The 24,617-nt window shown below is 41.4% G+C and overlaps 1 protein-coding gene and 1 pseudogene across 4 annotated transcripts in view; one reads left to right on the top strand and one right to left on the bottom strand.

Annotated features, from left to right (window-relative positions):
• RAD51B (RAD51 paralog B) overlaps positions 1 to 24,617 on the top strand; it is an 802,721-nt gene that overhangs the window by 531,694 nt on the left and 246,410 nt on the right. The window lies entirely within an intron of this gene.
• On the bottom strand, positions 3,518 to 4,324 carry LOC105549632 (annotated as a pseudogene).

A 24,617-nucleotide genomic window follows, 5' to 3' on the forward strand; every position in this document is an offset into this window, starting at 1 on the left:
AACCCAGGAGGCAGAGGTTGTAGTGAGCCGAGATCGTGCCACTGCACTCCAGCCTGGGCGACAGAGTGAGACCCTGTGTGAAAAAAGAAAAAAGAAAGAAAAGAAAAGAAAAAATAAACAGAAAATATGTTATATTTTTCTCTGTACTTTTCTGCATTTACATTTTTCTCAAAATTAAAAAAGAAGATAACCACTCTTTCAATTGATCAGTACAATCAGCATACTTTAGTCTCTTAGTAATTTTCTGATTTGCATCTTTGCAGTCCCTAAACAGGCTTTCCTCTATGATACTAACAGGTTTCACTGCAACCAGTTCACCTTCCTGGATCTGGTTTTAAGCTTGGTGAAGGCAGTGCTGATAAGGTATGACAATGTGGGGAATGGTAGAAGAGGCTTGGAATCTTTTACTTTTTTTCATAGCATTTCACAGAGTTGGAAAATAGCTTCAGGGATCATCTAACAGAATTTCTTTATTTAAATGAAGAAATTGTGGCCTTGAGAGCCTTGTTCAGATGCACCTGACTAATTTTCATTAGAGCTAGAATCTGTAACTACTGATTTTCTAGTAACAAGAGCAGAAAGTTCTACAGAGCCTTCCCCATGGCCAATCAGGCACCCACCATAGGTTTGGTATTTTGAAAATAGCCATTAGGTTAGCAATACTTTAAGAGACTGGAAGGAAAGATTGAAAGTCTGTGTGGTCACTACATTCAAGAAGCGGTATAGCATAAAGGCCGAGAGAAGGCTTATCGGAAGCCACACTTGCATTGGTGCATATCTTGGCTTTGCCACTTCCAGCTGTTTTATCTTGGATAAGTTACTTGATCTTTCTGTGCCACAGTTTCTTTAGTTGTAAAAGTAAGAATAATAATAGTACCTATTTCAGAGGTTATTCTGAGAGCTAAAAGAGTTAATAATATGTGAGAATGATGTCTGATATATAATGTGTTCAACAAATGTTAGCTGTTATTCTATCATTTGGAGAACAAACTATTGAGGAAACTGAATGTTTAATTATGGTTCTGCCATCTTTTGCTTTAAACCACTTATCTCTCAAAACTGTCATATCTTCCTTTGTATTTAACTTGGATGAGTCTTGGTTTTACAATAAAGAAAGCAGAATTCAAAAAAGTAAGATCATTTACTTGCCTAGAATGATGTCATAAATGTGTGGTAATGATTATATTTCCTTTTCATTATATTTCACTCAACACTTATTCATCCCTTTTGGTATACATGGGGGCTACCCATGGGACAATGTGAAGCAATCTAGTTGACGAAAGAAGTAGAGGACTGAGTCCCTGGGGGTCTTACTGTCCAGTACATGGATTGCTATGTTGATGCACTCCAATCAATTACAAGCAAATTCTTCAAGTTTTTAAACAAATTACACTCCAAATTCCTAAATTTTGACAAAAGTGCTTTGAACCTTAATATAAAATGATGACAGAATTCTACTTGCCACCAATGCATCTATTAAACAGTGGAGGGTTCTAAGACCCAAATCAGATTTTCTTTCTCTGTATCAGTTTCTTGAAACTAAAGCTATAATTCTGATGTGGCTTTTAGACACCAACCCATTCAATGGTGGAGAATTCGTTCCTAGGGTTTGAAAGAGAGGTAACCATTTCTTTGTTTGTCCCCAGTGCTTTTAACCAAATAATGTAGTTCTTAAAAGATGCATTTATATAGGGTAGAATACTCTACATTTCCTTTTTATGGTTGTTTAAAAATGTTTTTAACAAATATTACAGTAATTTTTCTCATCGACCTCAGAAAAGTTCTATGTTCTAACTGAGATGAATCCCTTTGTCAAACTAGTAAGAGGGTGATTTCATTTGTAGTTTACTTACTAATTTATTCCATAATTTGAGTGTTAATCTTGCTGTCAGATGAATACAATCAACTTTTGGACTCAATTTCTTCCTGTGCAGGGGAGAATTTCTGTGTACCAAATTCCCACATAATTGCCTCTTTCGCACACACACGTCTTATTTTCATTGGTGCCTATTCTAGCCCATTGCAACCTATAATTGTCCAGCTAAATAATTTTTTGAAAAGATTTGATGCTTTCAGGTACCAAAATGATTCAGATTTAAAGCTGCAGTGGATAGTTTATTGATACATGAATTAAACCTGAAGTACCCCCTCAGAACCTTAAATCTCTTTTCAAGACAGATGTCTAAAATTGACCACAGGTTTTCAGTGTGAAAGTAGATGCTAAAATTAGCCATTGTAGCATGCAGCTTTGTGGAAGTGGCTGGACTTTTGCATCCTGTGGTGCTTTCTTCCCTATTGGCATGGTTGTTTTGATCTGAAATGTCCTTTTTCCTTTGCTGTCTAGCTTTCTGCTGTCTACCTATTTCCATTCCATGGGCCATAATTCTCAGGTGGAGGTTTTTAAAAATTTCCCTTGCCTAGGCTATACCCCAGACCTGCTGGATCAGAATCCCTGGGGACAGAGCAGGGATATTTGTGTTGTTAAAACCTCTTCAGGGCATTCTGATGCTCAACCTCAATTAACCACTCGCTTATTGCCTAGGTTGGAAATTTTTATTTGTTTTGTTTCGTTTGACAGGATCTCACTCTGTCCCCCAGGCTGGAGTGCAGTGACACACAGCTCACTACAGCCTTGACTTCCTTGGCTCAGGCAATCCTCCCACCTCAGCCTCCTTAGTAGCTGGGACTACAGGCATGTGCCACCACACTCAGCTAATTTTTTAGTTTTTGTGTTTTGTTTTTGTTTTTGTTTTTTAAGAGATGGGGTCTCACTATATTGCCCAGGCTGGTCTTGAACTCCTTGCTTCAAGCAATCCTCCTGCCTCACCCTCCCAAAGTGCTGGGATTATAGGTATGAGCCACCGTGCCAGGTCCAAAAATCTTTTATTTGTAAATAACTGAAACCCACTCAAACTATCTTAACAGCAACAAAACAATTTACCATAAGGAATCAGGAGACTCTCACAGAACCCACAGCATGAAATACAGCTGGACTTCATAAGAGACCAGAGCATGGAACAGGAGCATTTACAAGGACCCGGCAACTAGTCCCTATTGCCCACGTGTAGCTCTCTGTCTGCCTGGTTCCCTTCAGGGGCTCGTAGATTCACATCTCTGCTTCTCTCTGTACATCTGCTTTCTTTCTTTTCTCTTTCTCAGCTAGCCACTTTCGCTTGGTAAGCACATGGCCAAACATGGTGCATCCTCAGTATCCACGTTTGTATGTCCTTAGTTCGACTTCCCAGACCAGGTAGACTAGCATCAGTGAGTCTAAATTCCTGACAGAGGATCTGATCAGTCTGGCACAGGTGATATGTCTGTCTGCCCTTAACCCAACCAGACAACATAACTTAAACAGGGCTGCCAAGGGCCCACCCATGTATAGGTTAAGATCGGAGGCTATGTGGCTATCTCAAAGTGTATCTTTATGCTTGCCATATTTTTCTTTTTTCTTTTTTGAAGAAAATTTTGTATTATTTAAATTATTTTTATGTACAGAAAACTCAACAGTGTACATTTAACCCAGTTCAGTGGCAAGTTCTTTAACCGCTGCCTTTTCGAGCTTGGTAATGTGAGCCACAGACTTGAGACCCAGGACATTGCCACCCCAGTGACAGCGGATCTCATCGTATCTGTCGTTGTAATTGGTCCTGATAGCTTCCACCAGCTTAGCCGAAGCTCCTTTGTCTTCCGAGTTAACCTGTGTGAAGGCGACAGTGGTGCAGGTCTTCCTGCGGACTAGATGTCCCAGTCTTGCCTTCCCTTGATCATGCAGTAAGGGACCCCCATTTTACAACACTGGGCAGCTAGGCAGAAGACAGGGAGCTCGATGGGATCCACGTCGTGTGCAGTCACCACCAGCTGAGCTTTCTTGTTCTCCACCAAGGTAGGTGGTGACGGTGTTAACTCCTGCTCGAAGGACAAGTGGTCTCTTAGTGGGGATGTCCCCTTTGCCAGTAGCTTTCTTCTTGGCCCGGGCCAACAGCCTCTGCTTCTTCTCTTGCTTTGTCTCTGGCCTGTACTTGTGGGCCAGCTTAAGCAGCTGAGTAGCTGTTTGGTTGTCCAGGGCCTGGGTGAACTGGTTAATGGTAGGAGGCACTTTCAGCTGCTTATAGAGGATGGCTCTCTGCTGCTGCAACCTGATAGAGTGGGGCCATTTCACAAAGCGGGCGAGGGCTCTTTAGGGCTGGATGTCCTGTCCAGTGCCAAAATTCTTAGGCCTTTTCTCAAACAGGGGATTCACCACTTTCTTGGCCTCCTGCTTCTTTATGACAGCCAGAGCTGAAGCCATCTTCTTCTCCTTGGCCTTCTTTCCTTTCGGCATCTTGGGTGGCGGGAGGAGAGAGCTATGGTTTTCATATTTTTCATCTAGCATTATGCCACATAACTTTGTTTCTAATTTCAGTTTTATTGATGATATTTTCACCTTTAAAGAAGGTGAAAAGCAACAATTTTCATGTATCAGGGGTGATTTAACCTTACAGATGCCACTAAGATGAACATTGCATGTACTGTTCTCTCTCTATGCCTAGTTCTTCCTCTTATAAATATGAATCAGTCTAAATGTTGAGAAAATTAGAGGCTTGGGAAATCTGCCTTTCCTAAGTAGTAAAAGTTGAAAAGTAGTACAGTAAGATAGCAATCTAATATAGCACAGTCATTTTCTACAATGTATATAATTGTAATCATCACAATAAAGAATGTTGAAAGAAACTGAGGTAGTTTAATCATAGGCAATGCTGAGATGTGACCATATAAGGATCTTTTAGAGGGAAGGCTACTGCTTTTTCTTTGTCTACACAAGGGTTAAAAAAAGAAGAAATGTTTTTAGGAGGAATGTGACATAGTGCCTTGCACATGGTTAGTATTCAATAGCATTTTACTGCTAGTGCTTACTTAGAAATATTCATCAGAAATAACTTTAAGGTGTCTTTGGACCAATACAATGAGTTACCAAGGAAAGTAAATAAATTTTTCCACCTTCCTTTTTTACCATTAAAGGAAACCAAAATATTTTGCCCTCAAATATACTTCTTTGACATATTTGAGATGGCTATTCAGAGAGCCTGCAGACAGGAATAGCCCTGTAAATCTGCCTTTTGTGGAGGAGATTTACATCTGTAGAGAAAATCTACATTGCTGAAATAAACAGCCAGCCTTTCTGTGCTGTGACTTGTCTGGATCTAGGATGGATGGGCTCCTGGGAGAGAGAGACTGAGAGTTTGACACCTCTGGGGATCTAACAGAAACATACTCTTTTGGAGGGCTGCTACCTGTGAGGTTTCATCTGCATTACAAGACTGCCTTTGCTAGCCATGCTTTTCTTCTCTTCTACCCATAACTGGTCTTGCCAGACTCTAAGCCCCTATTCCTTCTGTAACCTCAAGATGAAAACTTCAACTATCTGACCCTTTCTTTGAGTTTTTCTCATTTTTTATGACTCCTGTGCACATGCATGCATATTATTATTTTTGTAGGCCTTTTCTCCTATTAACCTGCCTTTTGTCGGTTGATTTTCAGTAAACACTCAGAGGGTGAAGGGGAGGTTTTCCCTAGGCTCCTATACCATCTTGCATATTTGGGATATCCTGAGACATCCATGATGCTTGGCTCTCTAAGAGATTGAAATCTGGTTAGGGAAGTAAAATATGAAAGCAATGGGGAACAGTCTGCCTTAGGCACTCAGAGATCTCTACATGTTTTCACTTGTCCCATTTCATCCTTTTAAGTTAAGAAGTAGGGAAATAGAGTTCATTACAATTTAAAATTATGATTTTCCTGATATTTTCCCCTTCAGCGAAGGTGAGAAGCAAGAATTTTCACATATTAAAGGTGATTTTACCTTGAAGATGCCACTAAGATGAGCTGGGCAGAGAGAATGTTAAGGCAAAGCACAATGTTAATGACTAAATTAGAACTGAAAATGAATGTAATCTCTTTAAAGGACAAGAATCAAGGTAACTGTATTTCAGTAAGGTATAATTCAAAACATGCATGATGAATAAAATACATCATAGAAATAAGAAGGGTTGAATTATATGCAAGTATATTATAGGAAAAATTAACACTAAAATGATAGTTGATCTGATACTGTATCAGAGTAGCTTCATCATTAAATGACACTGTGTCATTCATGGAATCTCTGGCAATTCCTAGAACATCTATTACAGCATTAAACTGGTCAGTTTTTTCATAAAGTTTTGTGGAAGTCTGAACCTTATTTTCTTAGGTCAAAGGCATGGTAGAAGCAATTTATAAGTAATGTTTTATTAATAAAGTGATTTCTAAGTTTATAATAAATACAAGTGACAGATCCAGTGGAATTTATTGACTAATGTAATTGCAAAGGCTAAGGAGTGGCTCTAATGGGTTTCCAACAATGTCACCACTGCTGTGATTCCATCTCTCGGCTCTGCTTTCCTCCTGTTGGTTTCATTCGCAGCAGGTTTTGCCATATGGGAGATAGCAAAGCAGCAGGTTTTGGTCCTTTTCACTTAGGATCTCATAAGGTATAAGGTCCTTTTTCTCTTCAACTTTGTCAGTACCCTCAAAAGGAGTCCTATTGGCCCATTAGATCATTTGTCTACCCCAGTGACAGGAAGACAGGGCCCCAGAGGTAGGGCTGGAGCAGTTCTCCAAGGGAAAGGAAGGTTTCAGTTATTAAAAAGGGGTGGAAAGAACATATGTCCCCCAATGTATCACACAGCTGCATATAGTGCACTTTCACATCCTGTGGCAAACAAAAATCTTTCACCAATGAAAAAGAAATGATGGCTCGAAATACTGTGTATAGTGTAAGAAAAAAAAATCCAGATGCTTTTTTCATATTCACTCTAATTCCCTAGGTTACAAATAATTAGTACCTGTTTGCTCCCCATATAATTTGCTTACCCCTTGACTCTGTCATGTGTTTATCTTCCTTCTAGAGGCCTGACAGAAATAGGATGTGAACACTTGAAGATAGAACTTTGACTTTTATCTCTTTATTTCCAGTGCCTAGTCCAGTCCCTGGAACACAGAAGCCACTTGATACTTACTGAGTGGAATTAAATTCTATCCGATATACTGCTTATATTAGGAAAGAAAAAAAATCTACTAGTCAAGGGCTTTAGGGGGAAAGTCTTTGTTCTCTAGGAGGAAGGGTTTTCCCTAAGCCACTCTTGGCCTTTCTGCTTCTTCATTGCTCCTCCTTAGGGAAAGTAGAATGGCTTATCTAACTGTTGAGTCTGAGATAAGGAAGCACTTCTCACATTCAGATATTGTCCTCCACCAGCCATAGAGGGATGGGACGGGGGCACTGCCTAACCCAGTTTTGGGGCAGCTCACTGTTACTATGTACCCATGCCTTCTCTCTCTGTCTCTCACCTCTCCCCGTCTCTCTCTCTTTCTAATGAAGAGTTTAGCTTTGGAGTTAATTAGCAAAAAATTTCCTTACCATAACGTGAAGCCCATCAAGTGAAAGCAAGTAGAAAGGCACAGAAAGGTTTATCCTTGTCACCATGTGGAAGGACACTTAGGGGAGCAGATCATTTGGTTACTGTTGGTACTGGTGGCCTCTACATCTTATAAATTCATACATGTCCACGTTTGACCTAATTATGTTTGTAGACTTTTTTGAAATTTTCAGTTTTAGGTGAATACCAATGAGTCCTCAGAGTTTTCTGTCTTTGTTGTCCTCTGGATGTTGGCTCCAAATCCACTCAGGCAACAAATCCTGGAGTTACCTGCTCCTTATCTTTAAAGTATATGTAACCCTTGGTCTCCATTTCTGCTGCCTTTTTATTTACTTGTTTTTTAATTTAAAATTGACAAATACAGTTGCGTGTATTTATGGGCACAATGTAATGTTATAATTAATGAATATAATATGGAATGATTAAATCAAACTAAGATATCCATCACCTGAAACACTTACGAACTTTGTGGTAAACACATTTGAAATTTACTCTCTTAACAATTTTCAAATGTACAGTACAAAATTATTCACTATACTCACCACATGATTTGAGCTCCTTATATATTTTTTAAACCCTAATCAGATATATGCCTTGAAAATATTCCCAATCCAAAGGTTGTCGTTTCATGCAGTTGTTTTCCTTGCAGTACAGGGGCTTTTTATTTTGATATAATCCCATTTTTCTATTTTTGCTTTTGTTGCATGAACTTTTAGGATCACGTCTAAAAAATCATTGCCCAGAATAATGTTGTGTCATTTTCCCCCATCTCTTTTGACAGCCTACAGTCAGATATATGAGCAAAGAAATGATTTAAAGTTGGAACTTACATTTAAAAGGGAAGCAGAGTGTGAAATTTTGGATAATTTGCAGCCTGGCTATATGGCAGAGAAAGAAAAAGCATTTTTAGGAGAGGAACGCAAGCAGGCTGTGGAACAACCACTTGCTTAGAAAGATTAGCATGACTAAAAGGGAGCCAAGTGCTAATTTCCAAGACAGTGGGGAAAAGGCATATCAGAGATCTTGGAGACAGACTCTGCTGTCAGACCCAGAGCATTATAAGGAAATAATGGTTTCAGGGACCAGGCGTGGGCTGTTGCCCTGCTCAGACTTGAGACACTGGGGTGTCTCTGCATCTGGGCTGCTTCAGCTGCAGCTTCAGCTCCAGCTTCAGCTCAAAGGGCCCCAGGTACAGCTTGGGCTGCTGGCTCTGGAGGGCACAAGCTGTAAGCTTTAGTGGCTTCCATGTGGTATTAAGCCTGCAGGTGCACAGAGTACAAAAGTGAAGGAAACTTCACAGTTTCCCCCTAGATTTCAGAGGATGTATTGGAAATCCTGGGTGCCCAGGCTGCAGAGGTGGAACCCTTACAGGGAACCTCTACTAGAGCAGTGTGGAGAGGAAATGTGCAGTTGGAGCCCCCCACGTAGAGTCCTCACCAGGGCACTGCCTTGTGGAGTGATGGGAAAAGGGCCACCACCCTCCACATCCCAGAATGGTAGAGCCATGGGCAGCTCATATCCTGAGCTTGGAAAAGCTGCAGACACTTAACTCCAACCCATGAGAGCAGTCATGGGGGCTGCATCCTGCAAAGCCACAGGGACATGCACTAGTGTGACCTGGATGTGGGACATAGAGTCAAAGAAGATTATTTTGGAACTTTAAGATTTAATGACTGCTGCCGGCCACTATGGCTCACGCCTGTAATCCCAGCACTTTGGGAAGCCGAGGTGGGTGGATCACGAGGTCAGGAGATCAAGACCATCGTGGCTAGCACAGTGAAACCCTGTCTCTACTAAAAGTACAAAAAATTAGCCGGGCGTGGTGGTGGGTACCTGTAATCCCAGCTACTTGGGAGGCTGAAGCAGGAGAATGGCATGAACCCAGGAGGCGGAGCTTGCAGTGAGCCGAGATCGCACCACTGCACTCCAGCCTGGGCAACAGTGCAAGACAATGTCTCAAAAAAAAAAAAAAAAAAAGATTTAATGACTGCCCTGCTGGGTTTCAAACCTACATGGGAACTGTAGCCCCTTTCTTTTGGCCAGTTTTTCCCTTTGGAATGGAAATATTTACCCAATGCCCATATTACCATTGTATCTCAGAAGTAAATAACTTGTTTTTGATCTTACAGGCTCATAGGTGAAAGGAACTCATCTCAAGATGAAACTTTGGACTTTAGACTTGGGACTTTTGATTGAGTTGGTATTGGAACAAATTAAGACTTTGGAGAACTATTAAGAAAGGATGATTGTATTTTGCAATGTGAGAAGGACATGAGATTTGGGGAGCTAGAGGCATAATGATATAGTTTAGATGTTTGTCCCCTCCAAATCTCATCTTAAAATCCCCAGTGTTGGAGGGGGCCTCTGGTGGGAGGTGTTCTGATGATGGGGGCAGATCCTTTATGAATGACTTAGTACCATCCCTTTGGTGATGAGTGAGTTCTTGCTCTCCAACATGAAATGTGGTTACTTAAAGAGTGTGGCACCTCCCCCCACTCTTGTTCCCACTCTCAACTTGTGACATGCTAGCTTCCCTTTGCCTCCCACCATGACTGTAAGCTTCCTGAGGCCTTACCAGAAGCTGAGCAGATGCCAGCACCATGATTTCTGTAGAGCCTGCAGAACTGTGAGCCAATTAAGCCTCTTTTCTTTATAAATTACTCAGCCTCTGGTGTTCCTTTTTTTCTTTTTTCTTTTCTTTTCTTTTTTTTTTTCTTTTGAGACAGAATATTGCTCTGTTGCCCAGGTTGGAGTGCAGTGGTATGATCTCGGTTCACTGCAACCTCCGCCTCCCGGGTTCAAGAGTGACTCTCATGCTTCAGCCACCCGAGGAGCTGGGATTACAGGAGTGTGCCACCACGCCCAGCTAATTTGTATATTTTAGTGGAGATGGGGTTTCACCATGTTGGCCAGGCTGGTCTCGAACTACTGACCTCAAGTGATTCACCCACCTTGGCCTCCAAAAGTGCGTGAGGCATGAGCCACTGCGCCTGGGCAGTTACTTCTTTATAGTGATGCAAGAACAGACTAACACAAATGGGTTCAGAATTCAGTTGTGGAAAAGGTATATAATTTAATAGTCCCCTCAAACCTCACAGAAGAATTTCAGAAAGATCCTGTATTTGTTTTTGGATACGTGCAGAGAATAGATTAAAATATAAATATCTTGATGTTTTTTATATTACATATTTATATCCCATCTTTTTCCAAAACAAATTTAAAGTGGCTTCATCTTTGACATGATAATCTAACCCATGACATTCAAAAGCCACAAGGACAGAGAAAGAATTTTCTAAGACTGCCTGAAGCACAACTTCATTAGATATGATTTTCTAGCCTGTAATATAATCAGAAAGGCACTGATTTCTTTCTGTTACTGTTGTTTTTAAGCAAAAAAGATCCTATTCCTCCTCTTCTATTTCTTTACACGGTGAATAGCTCCACTAGTTACCCAGCCACCAAACAACAACCTGGGAATCAACTTCCTCTCTGTTCTGTTGCCCCTTCCCCCAAACAACCACTCAATCATCAAGATTTCTTCCTTGATTTCATCTTCAGCCCTACATCCAGGGTCTAAATTCACACCTTGGGTTTCTGCTGCCTTGACTAGTCCAGCAGTCCCACTCTGTAGCCGTTCAGTCCCTCTTCTGTACCATGTCCAAAGTGTTCTTTCTAGCAGAACAATGTGATTGTGTTACTCTTGTACTTGAAATCCCTCAGTGTCTTTTTCACTGTCTCTGGGATTTATTCCAGACTCCTTAGCATACACACAGGGACCTCAAGGTCTGGCAGCTGCTCAGTTCTCCAGCCGTATATCTCTGAATGGTTTCTCTCTTGGCCTCATTTCTCCATCACCCCTCCTCCCGCTAAACACATACACTAGAACCATTGTGAATTTCTCAGAGTCCTTCTTATGGTCTAGGATAGTTCACATTTTTGGGTCCCTTTTGCTGCTCCTCTGCCTATAATTTATCCCTTCGCCTCTTGTCTTCCCTCTACCCCCCAAGGCTGGCTCAGCTTTTAAAACTCAATCGAAGTGCCACCAACTTTCTGAAGACTATTTCGCAGTTCACCCTTAGGAAGAATGAAGCATCTTCTTCCTCTTCTTCCATGTCTGTAATCCTCAACACATTTTTTTTTTCATGAATTGTTTGCAACACTGTTTACTTTTACTAGACTGAAAGATCTTAGGGACAAAGTCCAAGTCATGCTCCTTCTGCTGTCTCTAATATCTAGCATCATTCCTGACACATTAGGAGTATTTCATAAATGTTTATTGACTAAATGCGTATTTATCTATGCATGAAAGAGTAACAGTTTCAGAGTCTTTGTTAGCTGCATTCCTTTACTTCCTGTCTGGGGAAATAGATTTAGCACCCACAAAATGATTGGGGGTCCCCTGTACTGCAAAGATTTGACTTTAAGAAGTAGGCGGCTGCTAGCCGGGCATGGTGGTATGTGCCTGTAGTCCCAGCTACTTGGGAGGCTGAGGCAGGAGAATCGCTTGAACCCGGGAGGCGGAGATTGCAGTGAGCCGAGATTGCACCACTGCACTCCAACCTGGGCGACAGAGTGAGACTCCGTCTCAAAAAAAAAAAAAAAAAAGTAGACGGCTGGGTATGATAGCTCATGCTTATAATCCCAACATATTGGGAAGCCAAGGCAGAAGGATCACTTAAGCCCAGGAGTTTGAGACTAACCTGAGCGATGTCGTAGGACCCAGTCTCTATGAAAAACCATATGTATTAGCCAGGTATGGTAGCGTGTGCCTCCCGAATTGGCTTAGGCGGGAGGATTGCTTGAGCCTGGGAGGTCAAGGCTGTAGTAAGCCATGATTGTGCCACTGCACTCCAGCCTGGATGACAGAGTGAGACCCTGTCTCAATAATAATAATAATAATAATAATAATAATAATAATAATAAGTAAAGAAGCAGGCCCGTGAACAGCATCAGCAGTTTCAGCTACTAATACTAGCAGTCTTTGTTCCTCTTAGAGTGCAGAGGGCTGCTGGTCACTTTTGATCTTTATTAAAACACCCACACACAGTAAGATTGCTTGGGAATCCAAGGCAGAATATATCTGTGTGGTTTGAGAGAGGGCTTTAAAGTGTTAGAGAGTCTATCTTTTTAGAGCAGTTTAAATATACACTACCCCAGGGCAGGGATGAAATAATGAATTTGCTGCATATTCCATGTGGGTCCTGAACATCAACAGGGCAAGAGAGAAATCAAGAAATGAAAAGTGCTGGTAAGGTCAGCAAGTACCTATCTTGGCACCCAATGGTACCAAGTGACCATTGCATGGACCATGCTCTGGTAGGGCATGAGAAAAATGAAGTGCAAAGGACATTCCCTCAAAGAGTTTACTGGTTCAAAGCTTTAATGTCACTAAAACTAGTATGTCTTCTGTGACAAGGTTTGATGATAAATGTAGACTGTTTTAAAAAATTATACAAAAATTTAAAATACTTTACAAAGCACAAACAATTTTCTTAGGCCTGCCATGGTAGCAAGAACAGTTTGTAATGATTGAAAAGTTAAGAATCTATGGTATATTCATGGTCTAAATCAGATATTGCAGGTTGGTGCCCTCTGGGCTGGAGTCATACAATATTTTCAAATTCAGGAAATTTTAAATAAAAATTAAGATTTCTTACTTGTGATTTCCTTGTGCTCTCAGGTCAAAATGGTTTATGCAAGACTTGATGGTTTGAAATAAAATTGTACAAAGGCATTCAACTTTGGCTAAATGGATTCTGGTATAAATGCAAAGGATATTTAACTCACTTGGGAGCTCATAGGCATAATGCATATTTTTTTTAAAACATATTTAAACATTGGCCATTGTTTAAAAACAAAAGAAGCAATTGAAGATTAACACTGACTTTGTCTCGCAGGGCACAGTGGCTCACGCCTGTAATCCCAGCACTTTGGGAGGACAAGGTAGGTGGATCAGGAGGTCAGGAGATCGAGACCATCCTGGCTAACATGGTGAAACCCCGTCTCTACTAAAAATACAAAAAAATTAGCCAGGCATGGTTGCAGGTGCCTGTAGTCCCAGCTACTTGGGAGGCTGAGGCAGGAGAATGGCGTGAACCCAGGAGGCAGAGCTTGCAGTGAGCCGAGATCGCGCCACTGCACTCTAGCCTGAGCGATATTGACTTTGTCTCATAGTTTAGATCTGGGATAAACAAACCTTTTCTGTAAAGGGCCAGAATATTTTAGGCCTTTATTTGTTTTAGGTTTTGCAGGTCCTGTGATCTGTGTTGCAGCTAAACAGCTCTGCCACTGTAGTATGAAGTCACCATAGACAATACATGGACAAATGAGCATGGCTGTGTTCAATAAAACTTTGTTTATGAACACTGAAATTTGAAATTTATATAATTTCTACATGTCACAAAATTTTTTTGGTCTTTTTTTCAGCTATTTAAAACTGTAAAAACTATTCTGAGCTCATGGGCCATATAAAAACAAGAGACAGACCTTACTTGACATATAGGCCAAATGGACATTGGCTGATTGTCATTGTAAAATCTTGATCTTAGGCTTTTTAGACCTGATTAGCCTAAAAGGAGCAAACTAGGATGTTCTTTTCTCTTTACAGGGCAAAGAAATTCTCCTTTCCCTACTTTTTTATTTTATTTTTTTATTTTTATTTATTTATTTATTTATTTTTGGATGGAGTCTTACTGTGTCACCCAGGCTGGAGTGCAGTGGCACCATCTCAGCTCGCTGCAACCTCCCCTTCCTGGGTTCAAGCAATTCTCCTGCCTCACCCTCCCTAGAAGCTGGGATTACAGGTGTGTGCCCCACGCCCGGCTAATTTCTATATTTTTAGTAGAGATGGGGTTTTACTGTGTTGGCCAGGCTGGTCTCGAACTCCAGACCTCAGGTGATCTACCCATCCCGGCCTCCCAAAGTGCTGGGATTGCAGGCATGAGCCACCATGCCTGACTTCCTAGTTTTTTATGTTCATGGGGAGCTTGGTTGATATCCTGCTTGAACATGGAGGAGCCAGGTTGCTCACCCTGTGTTTTCCAAAGCCTTAAAGGCTAGTCTACATTTCAGACAGCCCAGGTGATGAGGGAGCCTCGTGTTTTCTGTGAGGAACCTTATCCCTTAAGCGTCTATATCCCAGTCAGCTTATGCACGTAAAGGCTAAGTAAAATCTATTAATATCCTAGCTAGAAAGAAAACTATAAAATTACACATAGATGCAAACTTGTGTGTATTCTGCAGTTCAAAGTGTAGTCAGCAAAAAAAAAGCATACACGCTATCGCACTGGGAGGAAATCGGTGTCTTTGAAATCAAATACCCTGCCATTGGCATATCCAGGCTTGAAACTCGGCTGCAGCTTTTAGCTTCCACCACATGTTTACATTGGAAATCTCTCTGTGCGCATATAGAGTTTGTTCTCTTATGAAATCATGTCTCTAGGGAAGGATAATTTAAAGCCATTTCCGTTTGTTATGTCTGAGCTGAACTAGACTATTAGGGCTTGTTAACGCTGGATAAACTTGAGCCCTATAACTGCCTTCATCTGCAGATTATAGAATCTGTCCAACAAATTGCATTCTGATGTTTTCAGAATGATGGCTAAGCAAGCAAGGGCCTTTTAATTTATATTCTATCACCATGGTTGTCAGGAATCACAGTTTTGACTTTCATGCTTACTTGGTATAGCAGCAATGATATGACTCTCAAATGGACCAAATCCAGAAGTAATTGAGACACTAAACTGCATCTGCATGTTACTATAGCAGAGCGAGCAAAGGTTGACAGTCAGAAAATTGCTGGTGAAGCATCTTTCTTCAGAGTGCCTCCCTTCCTTCAGTCTTAGCATAAATCAGTGTTAGGTCCACTGAAATATTGTGTGTGGTCTGCATTTAGAAATTTTATTTGAAAATGAGACAGATGGATAAATGAAAACAAGTTTTCTTTAGGCTAGTGTTAAGTAAATAGAATTAAGTGAAGGTAGACAGTTTCCCTGATTTAGTGAAGGGGAGATGGTGGTTGCCCCAGGAAATCTAACTCCCTCTACCTCTATTTATCAAACCCACTGAACACATTTGCCTTCAGTTTGGCTTAATATCATTCTCCATTTTAGATAGTGGGATACCGGTAGGTAGAAATTACATCTGTTTGACTTCTTTGGTGAACCAGTCTAGCAGAACTACCAGTACAACTTCAATAAAATCACAGATAGGATGGCACCAGGCAATAGTGTGACTATCTAATATGGCATCCCCTAACTGGGAAAGGAATCCTTTCTTCATGGCTCTGGACTTATTGTCAGTAGCTCCACTGAATTCACTTCTTTTCAATAAACATGTAGAAGGTACTGCCCTAAGCCCTGAGGTTGGGGACAGTGGTGGTGGTAGGATACAGAGACAAATAAGACCTGGACCCTGCCCAAAAGGTGACTGTATACATAAAGCACCCTAATCCAGACCAGACTCAAAGAATGCTAGAAATGAAGGGCAGACATAGGACAGTGGCATTTTGAGTAAGAAATAGGGTTTAAACTGGTGGGAGAGAGAAGAACCTGCTAGACTAAGGGAACAGCATGAACTAAAGACCAGAAGTAGAAAAGTACTACTTCTTCTACCAAAAGTAGAAAAGACCAAAAGTGTTGAGGGAGAATCGGAATGATTCCACTCTCTTTCCTTTTTTTCCTTTATTCTTTATTCAATAATTATTTGATGAATGCTTATGGTAAACCAAACAGACATGGCTCCTGCCCACACAAAGCTTACATTCTAGAGGAGGAACAGCCATGAATCAAAGAAGCCCAAAGAAAATAACAAATTACAGCCCTGACCCTTACCTCAAAGGAGAGGGGTACATTGACTAAGAGGGCGCATTACAGGAGAGTGGAACATGCTTTACAAGCCTTTACTGAAGAGATGCCCTGCTACCTGAAGAGAGAGGAGGCATTGATTAGAGGAGAGCGCTCCATGGAGAGGAGTCAGTGTGGACACAGCATGCGCAAGAGGCTGCAAAAGTGAGGGAATGTGCGGGATTGACCAGTCAGGGAGCAGAACACAGTGGGGTTTTTGGTCTTTATTCTAAGAGCAAAGAAAAGCTACTGACCTGTTTCTAGCAAAAGAGGGCATAAGGTAATGAGATTTGCTAGTTGGAAAGATCCCACTAGCTGCAGTGTAGAGAATGAATTAGATGGGTGAAGAGGACCCCTGCCAGGAGGTGGATACAATTGTCCATGGGGGATATTCTGGTTTCTTTGCACTGGAGTAATGAGGATGGGGATGAAAAGAAGGGAATATGTTTAAGAGCTGATAATGAGCTTGGCCTTGGAGACACTGAGTTCAATGCACCTTTGAGACACTAAGAAGACATACCAGAAAGATATAGGTGTACTGGAGCTCAGTGAAGAGGTCTGGGCTGCAGATAAACAATTGGGTCATCTCCTTATAGGTGATAATTGAGCCATAAAAGTGGATAGATAAATATTAGTTGAATGAATGATAGAATTAATGAATGGATGGTATTGGGTGAGGAAAGAGCACAGAGTAACAAGAGGGCTTAAGCAACTTTGTGGTGCTGTATTTCTGTAACTATTACTTATCAGTTGTGAGACTGGACAAAGTGATTTTCCTCTGGCCCGCTCTGATGCCTCCTATGGACACATTCTGAAAGCCAGCAGGAACCTAGAAAGTGACCAGACCACCCCCTTGCACACAGAGAAACATGTCTCCTAACTCTTCCACTTTACCAATAGGTGGACTTTAAGAGTTCACATAAAAGGTGGTTGTTTGGATTGTAGAACTCTCTTCCCAAAAGAAGCTCCTACTTTCCTAGGGAGATGCCACCATAGACCCTAATTAACCAAGGTCCTTTCTGTGAGACATTATGTTCAATAGGACCTTGAGGTGTTAGAACCTATTTCCTCACGGATGCCTGGGCATAGGCCTGGACTCTTCCCCAGAGTCCTCCCATCCCACTTGCCAGGCACTGAGAGACAGGACTTTCCACCTTGTTGTCACTGGCAAGGGCTTCATGGCTTCAGAGAGGGAGCTCCAGGGGTTTCTGGGACACTTACCAGTATAAATTCCCTGAGGTTCTTCTAAGTCTGTGCTTGAATTCATACATTCATTCCCTTCTTATCTTTTCTGAGGACCCCAAGAATTGGCCTGCCTGTGTCCTTTGCTTTTACCTTCAGCAGGTAGGGGTCTGGTATGGTCAGGGGAAGGGTTTTGATGGGGAAAGTGAGGCTGGTACTATTTTTCCTCCCATGTTTAGCCTACAGAGTATAGTCATAAAACTTTTCCTCAGTGTTTCAGTCCTGAAGCAAGCACACAGCTCATTGGAAGTTTCTAAGGATTTTTATTATTAGCAATGTCAGAAAGCAAGTTGAAAGCAAAACAGCCCCCTCTGGGCCTCTTCCCTAGCCTTTCCTTATTTTGTGGTGTTTTCCTTATGCCCAGGAGGAACACATATCCCAATTTCTGAGGACAGTCCTGGTTTGCAACTGGCATCTTGGAGCAACTGCCAATAGTACCACCTTTAAAAAGTTTAGACACTGAGTTATGGTCATGCTACTTAACCCCATCAAGAAAAATAAAGTAATGCATTGGTGGTAATAGTGGATTTACAAAAGACTGCAATAATCTCGATCTGCATTTTAGCGAGAGGATATGAACCACAGAGGGATTTCTTTGGTGTTTTGTCCCAACAGCCGGGCTGGGCCTCTATGTGTATAGGTGTAGGGATGGGGTACAGAGGGAAGGACTTGTGCGAAGTGCTGGAATATTGGGGATAGAATATTGCCACGGAGATATGTCTATCTTTTCTCCTGTCTCTTTCTCAGTAACCACATCTACCATGGAAGACTCAGACTGGCACTTTGGCAAGATGAGATGAAAGATCGGGGCTGAGGAAGGTGCATTTGCAGGCACTGTGGGGTCCACAGCAGAGAGGATAAAAACGTGGAGGCAGAGGTGCATCTGAGTCATAACAGCATAGAGTGCGGTGTTGGGGTTGGGGCCTGAGCAATTACTGTCTGGCTGTCGCAGCAGGGGGAAAGGAGCACAGAAGTGTCAATCTTTCATTTAGAATTTTTCTAAAAAGTTGCCACTTTGGGTGAAGGGCTCCGTAAGACCTTCCCCTCCACGTAACTATGCTTCTATTAGAAGTATCTGAGCAGTTCAGGCCATCCACGTGGTGGAACTGTGTGGGGTACCCTCAAGCCCATGGGTCTCTAGGGGTTGTGCCTAAATTACGTGTACACGTTCCACCTGTGATGTTAGGCAAGCAAACATATGATCCTTTCTCATCACCACTTCCATGAAACAAAGACATTTTAGAACTGTTGACGATAGCAGCAATGTTTTCTCAACAAAGAGATTACTTGTAAAGTAGTAAAGAACATTAGAAAAAAGAGCTATAGTCATGTGGTCACTGCTTTTTGTGGTGCCATATAACTGGTGTGTCTATTATAAGAACTTTTGTGTCTTCCAATAATTTTTTTTGTTTTTTTGTTTTTTGGAGTTTTTTGGTTTTTGGTTTTTTTGAGATGGAGTCTTGCTCTGTTGCCAGTCTGGAGTGCAGTGGCACGATTTCAGCTCACTGCAACCTTCGCCTCCCAGGTTCAAATGATTCTCCTGCCTCAGCCTCCAGAGTAGCTGGGACTAGAGGCACACACCACCACACCCAGCTAATTTTTATTTTTAGTAGAGACGGGGTGTCACCATATCAGCCAAGATGGTCTCGATCCCTTGACCTTGTGATCCGCCCACCTTGGCCTCCCAAAGTGTTGGGATTACAGGCGTGAGCCACCGCGCCCAGCCACAATAATGTCTTAAACGAGTAAAATGAAATTTGTCACTTCTGCGTGCTTACAAGCTTAAACATCAAAAGAGTTGGCCAGGTGTGGTGGCTCACACCTGTAATCCCAGCACTTTTAGGAGACCAAGTTGGGAGGATCACTTGAGCCTGGGAGTCCAAGACCAGCCTGGGCACAAAGCAAGATCCTGTCTCTACAAAAGATTTGTATTATTATTGTTATTATTTTTATTATTAAGAATCCAAAGAGTTTATACATTTAGGTGGGGAAGGTAACCCTTGGGAAGCCCTGGGCTAGCCTCTCAGCTTGCTCATGATTCAAGTAACAAAAAGAAAAAGTAGTGGACTCAGGACAGAATTTTGACATGGGAGCCCCATTTCAACCTCTGAGGTCTGAAATGCCAAGTTTAAGGCTCCTGGCCTCATTGTGACTCAATTTCCCATTCTGTGAAATGAGAAGATAATCCCAGTATTAGAGTACTACCCAAGTACCTTCAGGCTTTTTAGGAAGAACTCTGATGAGTAAGCTCTCTGGCTGTAGAGGAGACCATGATGCACAGTAAAAAGGACTCCGTCTTGTCACTGGAGGAATGTAGGCAGCCGCCTAATGGGAGCTCCCAAACTGTAGAGATGGCACTCTTGCTTTGGTGGGACTAGTACAGATGCATTTTTCGTATCTCATTTCTTATGTTGCCTACTTTTGGAGATATATTTGTTTGTTAACTCTTTGAGTTTCAAAAAGAAAACATTAATACAAATTTTATTGAGTGGTAGGTTAGCTCCAATATCCTCAAATAGATTGAGCATTTTAGAATTCATCTTAATGTTACCTGGAACCCAAAAAGATTTGCCTAAAAAGTTTAGCTCCTCATTTTGTTACTGGCTTCATTCTGATTTTGGAAACAACAGAAAGTAAAGTGGAACTGGGGTTTGTGGGTCTATTAGGTTATCCAATTTAATCTTGCCCATCTATTCCTGATATTAATAAACTCTTTTGAATATCAATTGGCCATGGTTGTCATTCTGGTAAATACCTCCCTGGAACCGGACTGAATAAAATTCTTGAGACTTGCTGGTCACAGTTGGAGATTGGTTCAGTGGTTTGGGTTTTTTTTTTTCCCCACCAAAATGAAAATAGAATTATTGTTATTATTGTTTTCTAGCTTTAAAATGACTAAAATACAAAGGAAAAATGGAAAAGTCTATTTAAATCCTGCTGCTGAGAGAAGTAACATTTTGGTGAGCAACTCTCCAGATCACTCTCAGAATGTGTATATTATACTTCCATGTACCATTGTTAGAAAACAAGATCATCCTGTACTTTCTTCTTGTGGACAACTCTATGTCCATAAATAATCACACCATTAATTATAGTGACGATATATAATATTCCATTAAACAACTGTGCTATTATCCATTTATGTATTTTCCAATTATTATTCATTTAGGTTTTTTTATATTGCTTACTATCATTTAAAAATTGCAATAAACATCCTTTTATGTCCAGATTTCCAAATTTGTCTAATTATCTCCCAGGTTATATAGCCATATCTTGAGGATATTGTAGACATGGTTCCAGACCATTGTAATAAAGTAAATATTGCAATGAAGTGAGACACACACATTTTTTGGTTTCCCAATGCATATGAAAGTTATGTTTACACTATACTCTATTAAAAGTGTGCAATAGTATTATGTCTTTTAAAAACAATATAGGTTCCCTAAATTTAAAATACTTAATTGCTAAAAAAATAAATAAAAATAAAAATGCTAGGGATCATTGGAGCCTTCAGTGAGTTATAGTCTTGCTGGTGAAGGGTCTTGCCTTAGTGTTGAAGGCTGCGGACTGATCAAGGAGTGGTTGCTGAAGGTTGGGGCGGCTGTAGCAGTTTCTTAAAAAATGACAATAATGAAGTTTGCCTTATGGATTTACTCTTTCGTATGAAAGATTGCTCTGTAGCATGTCATGCTGTTTGATAACATTTTATCCACAGTAGAACTTCTTTCAAAATTTGAGTCAATCCTTTCAAACCCTTCCAGTGCTTTGTCAACTAAGTTTGTGTGATATTCTAAATCCTTTGTTGTCATTTCACCATTCTTCATAGCATCCTCACCAGGAGACTCCATCTCAAGAGACCACCGTCTTTGCTCATGCATAAGAAGCAACTCCTCATCAAGTTTTGTCATGAGATTGCAGCAATTCAGTTACATATTCTGGCTCCATTTCTAATTCTAATTATCTTGCTATTTCCCGCACATCTGCAGTAACTTCTTCCACTGAAGTCTTGAACCCCTCAGAGTCATTCATGAAGGTCAAAATCTTATTCCAAACTCCTATTAAGGATGGTATTTTGACCTCCTCCTATGAATCACGAATCTTCTGAATGGCATCTAGAATGCTGAATCCTTTCTAGAAGATTTTCAACTTACTTTGCCCAGAACCATCAGAGGAATCACTATCTATGGCAGCTATAGCCTTACAAATTGTATTTCTTAAATAATAAGACATAAAAGTCAAAATTACTCCTTGATCCATGGGCTGCAGCAGGCATGAAAACAACACTAACCTCATACATCTCCATCAGAGCTCTTCAGTGACCAGCTACATTGTCAATGAGTAGCACTATTTTGAAAGAGATTTTTTTTCTGAGCACTAGGTCTCAATGGTGGGCTTAAAATATTCAGTAACCCATAGTACAAACAGATGTGCTGCCATCCATTCCTTGTTCCATTTCTAGAGCACAGACAGCCATTTTCAACATGCCTTCCTCACTAAGCTTAATCATTTCTAGCTTTAAAGTGAGAGATATATGACTCTTCCTTTCATTTGAACACTTAGAGGCCATTGTGGGGTTAATTGGCCTAATTTAAATGTTCTTGGCCTAATTTCAATGTTGTTGTGTCTCAGGGAATAGAGAGGCCTGAGGAGAGGAAAAGATGGGGAAGGGCTGGTTGGTGGAACGTCAGAATACACACATTTATTAAGTTTGCTGTCTTATAGAGGTGTGGTTGATGGTGCCCAAAACAATTACAAGAGTAACATAAAAGATCACTGATTATAGATCACCATAACAGATATAATTACAATGAAAAAGTTTGAAATAGTGCGAGAATTACCGAAACGTGACACAGACATGAGTAATCACATGCTGTTGGGAAAAGGGTGCCGAAAGACTTGTCGACACACTTGCCACAGACATTCAATTTGTAGAAAAACATAGCATCTGCGAAGCGCAATACAGTGACACACAACAAAACTAGGGATGCCTGTACTCCTGAAGTGATGGTGATGATCGATGGGTCCGGGGCATGTTTCAGTTTCTGTGTGTATCGCTGAATTACCTGTCAGGAACATATCAGTTTGCATGCCCATCAGCAGTGTTTGTGAATTACTGGTCCTCCACACTATTGCCTACACTGCAGCTAATTTTTTTTCTGAATCTTTGTGAATTTCTTGAGTGAAATGATATCTTCCTGTCATTTATGTTTGCTTTACTTTGATTACTAGAGAGATGAAGCATCATTTTGTATTTTTATTGCCCACTTGTATAATATTTCTCCTATTGTGAGACAGAATAGGTCCTGTCTGAAAACTCTAGGAAGGTTATGGTCTGGTTGGTCCATGGAATGCAGAATCTGGACTGTAAATTATTCTTCAGTCGGATTGTATGATATAAAAGCCTGTGGTAAATAAATTATTAAAAATTGTTTGAAAAATATTTTAAGAATATCTTGTTTTATGATTATATCATGGAGTTTGAGTATCCTTAACAAAAGAAGAAATTCACCATGCTTATTGGGGACATGTAATCCTAGAGGAGGTGGGACTGGGCCATGCCCCTCTGCTGCAGTCCCAGCACAGAATGACAGAATTGTTGGAAACCTCTCCTAATTCATACCACCCTACAGAGGAGCAGCTGCCACAGTGAAGCACACCCCACCTGTTTGGAGCTGCCATAGGCCAGCCTCTCTGAGTTTTATGATGCATCTGAAATGGAGTTTTACTGCATCCTCCCACCACCTTACGAAAAACCACGGGGGAGGAAAGAAAAACAGAACCCACCAAGAGGAACAAGCAGACCTGTCCGAGGGTGGGGAATTGGCTACTCCATAAGGCAACAGGAGAGTAAACTACAAAAGACATAAAGCACACCTTGCTTTAATCCCTTCCATCCGCCCAGAGCCCCCAGAAAGCTCATAAAGTCTCCCTTTCTGGGTGATTGGATTCCTTTAGCTCAGAGGCAAGTAGGGCATTTTTTTTTTTTTTTTTTTTTTGGTTTTGTTTTGGAAGAGGGCTGGGGAAAGGAGAATGACAATCACTGGGGTCGGGGGAGGGAGAATGAAAAGGGGGGCAATCACTGGGGTTGGGGGAGTCCCTTCTCTTCTTGCTTCGAGGTAGTGAGTGGTAAACGCAAACAGCTGCTGTCTGAACTCACAGCGCGGGGGTGCTGGGCAGCCAGACCAGATCAGTGACCATTAAGCAGGGCCCACAGTTCCTATGGCCCTTACCTCTCTCAGAAGCCAGGCAGAGCTGTGAGTTCTTTCACCTTTTGAGGGCTCCTCTTGGCTACCTCAAAGGAATCATTTGGAATGCTGCTGGCAAAAACGTTGCTGAAAGTTGTGTGTTGTGGGGGTGTGCTTTTTCTCTCTCTAAAAAGAGTGGTGGTGGTTCTTTGCCAGGATTTAGAAGCTGGAACTGTCTGTTCTTTTTGTGTGAAATAGAGACTTTAGAGACTAGTGTTTTCAAATACTGAAAGAAGGAGAAAGAAAGGAAAAAAATTTTTGTCTACTTTGCCTTTGGTCTGGATACTTTTCACTTGTTTGCTTTTAACCTTTCTCAGTGTTTGCAGGTTGCAGGGAAACGTTCTTGTCAGCCTGGGCTGGGCTCCCTGGGTCTTGAACAACAAACACTTAAAATAATCAAAATGATATATTTGGCAGTTAAAAGAAGAATCTCCTAAAACTGTGTCTAGTCTTATTTCTTTCTGAACTCCTGGTGGAGGCGGGGAGACCACGTTCTCCATTCTGTGGCCCGGCCACTCTTCCGGGCCTTCTCTTGTTCCTCTTCACTCCCTCTTCCCCAGACATACTCCTAGACTGAGCTGCTTCCCAGCTCAGAGCCCACCATGTGACTTTGCAGCTTCTGTGCCTTTGCAGATGCTGCTGTCTCTCCTGGAATGCCTTCTCCCCACCCTTCCCTGGCTGAAGTCCTCCTGGCCATAAAAGGCTGCCCTAAATGCACTGAGCTTCCTGGCTAGGCACATCTTATCATCGTTATTTCTGTAATTCTTCCTTTCATTGGCTGACATCCGTGACAGCAGGGCCCAACCCTAGGTGGCTAGCACAATGCCTGTGGC

Source organism: Mandrillus leucophaeus, unplaced genomic scaffold (genome assembly GCF_000951045.1).
Source record: "Mandrillus leucophaeus isolate KB7577 unplaced genomic scaffold, Mleu.le_1.0 Scaffold448, whole genome shotgun sequence".
Taxonomy (NCBI): Eukaryota; Metazoa; Chordata; class Mammalia; order Primates; family Cercopithecidae; genus Mandrillus; species Mandrillus leucophaeus.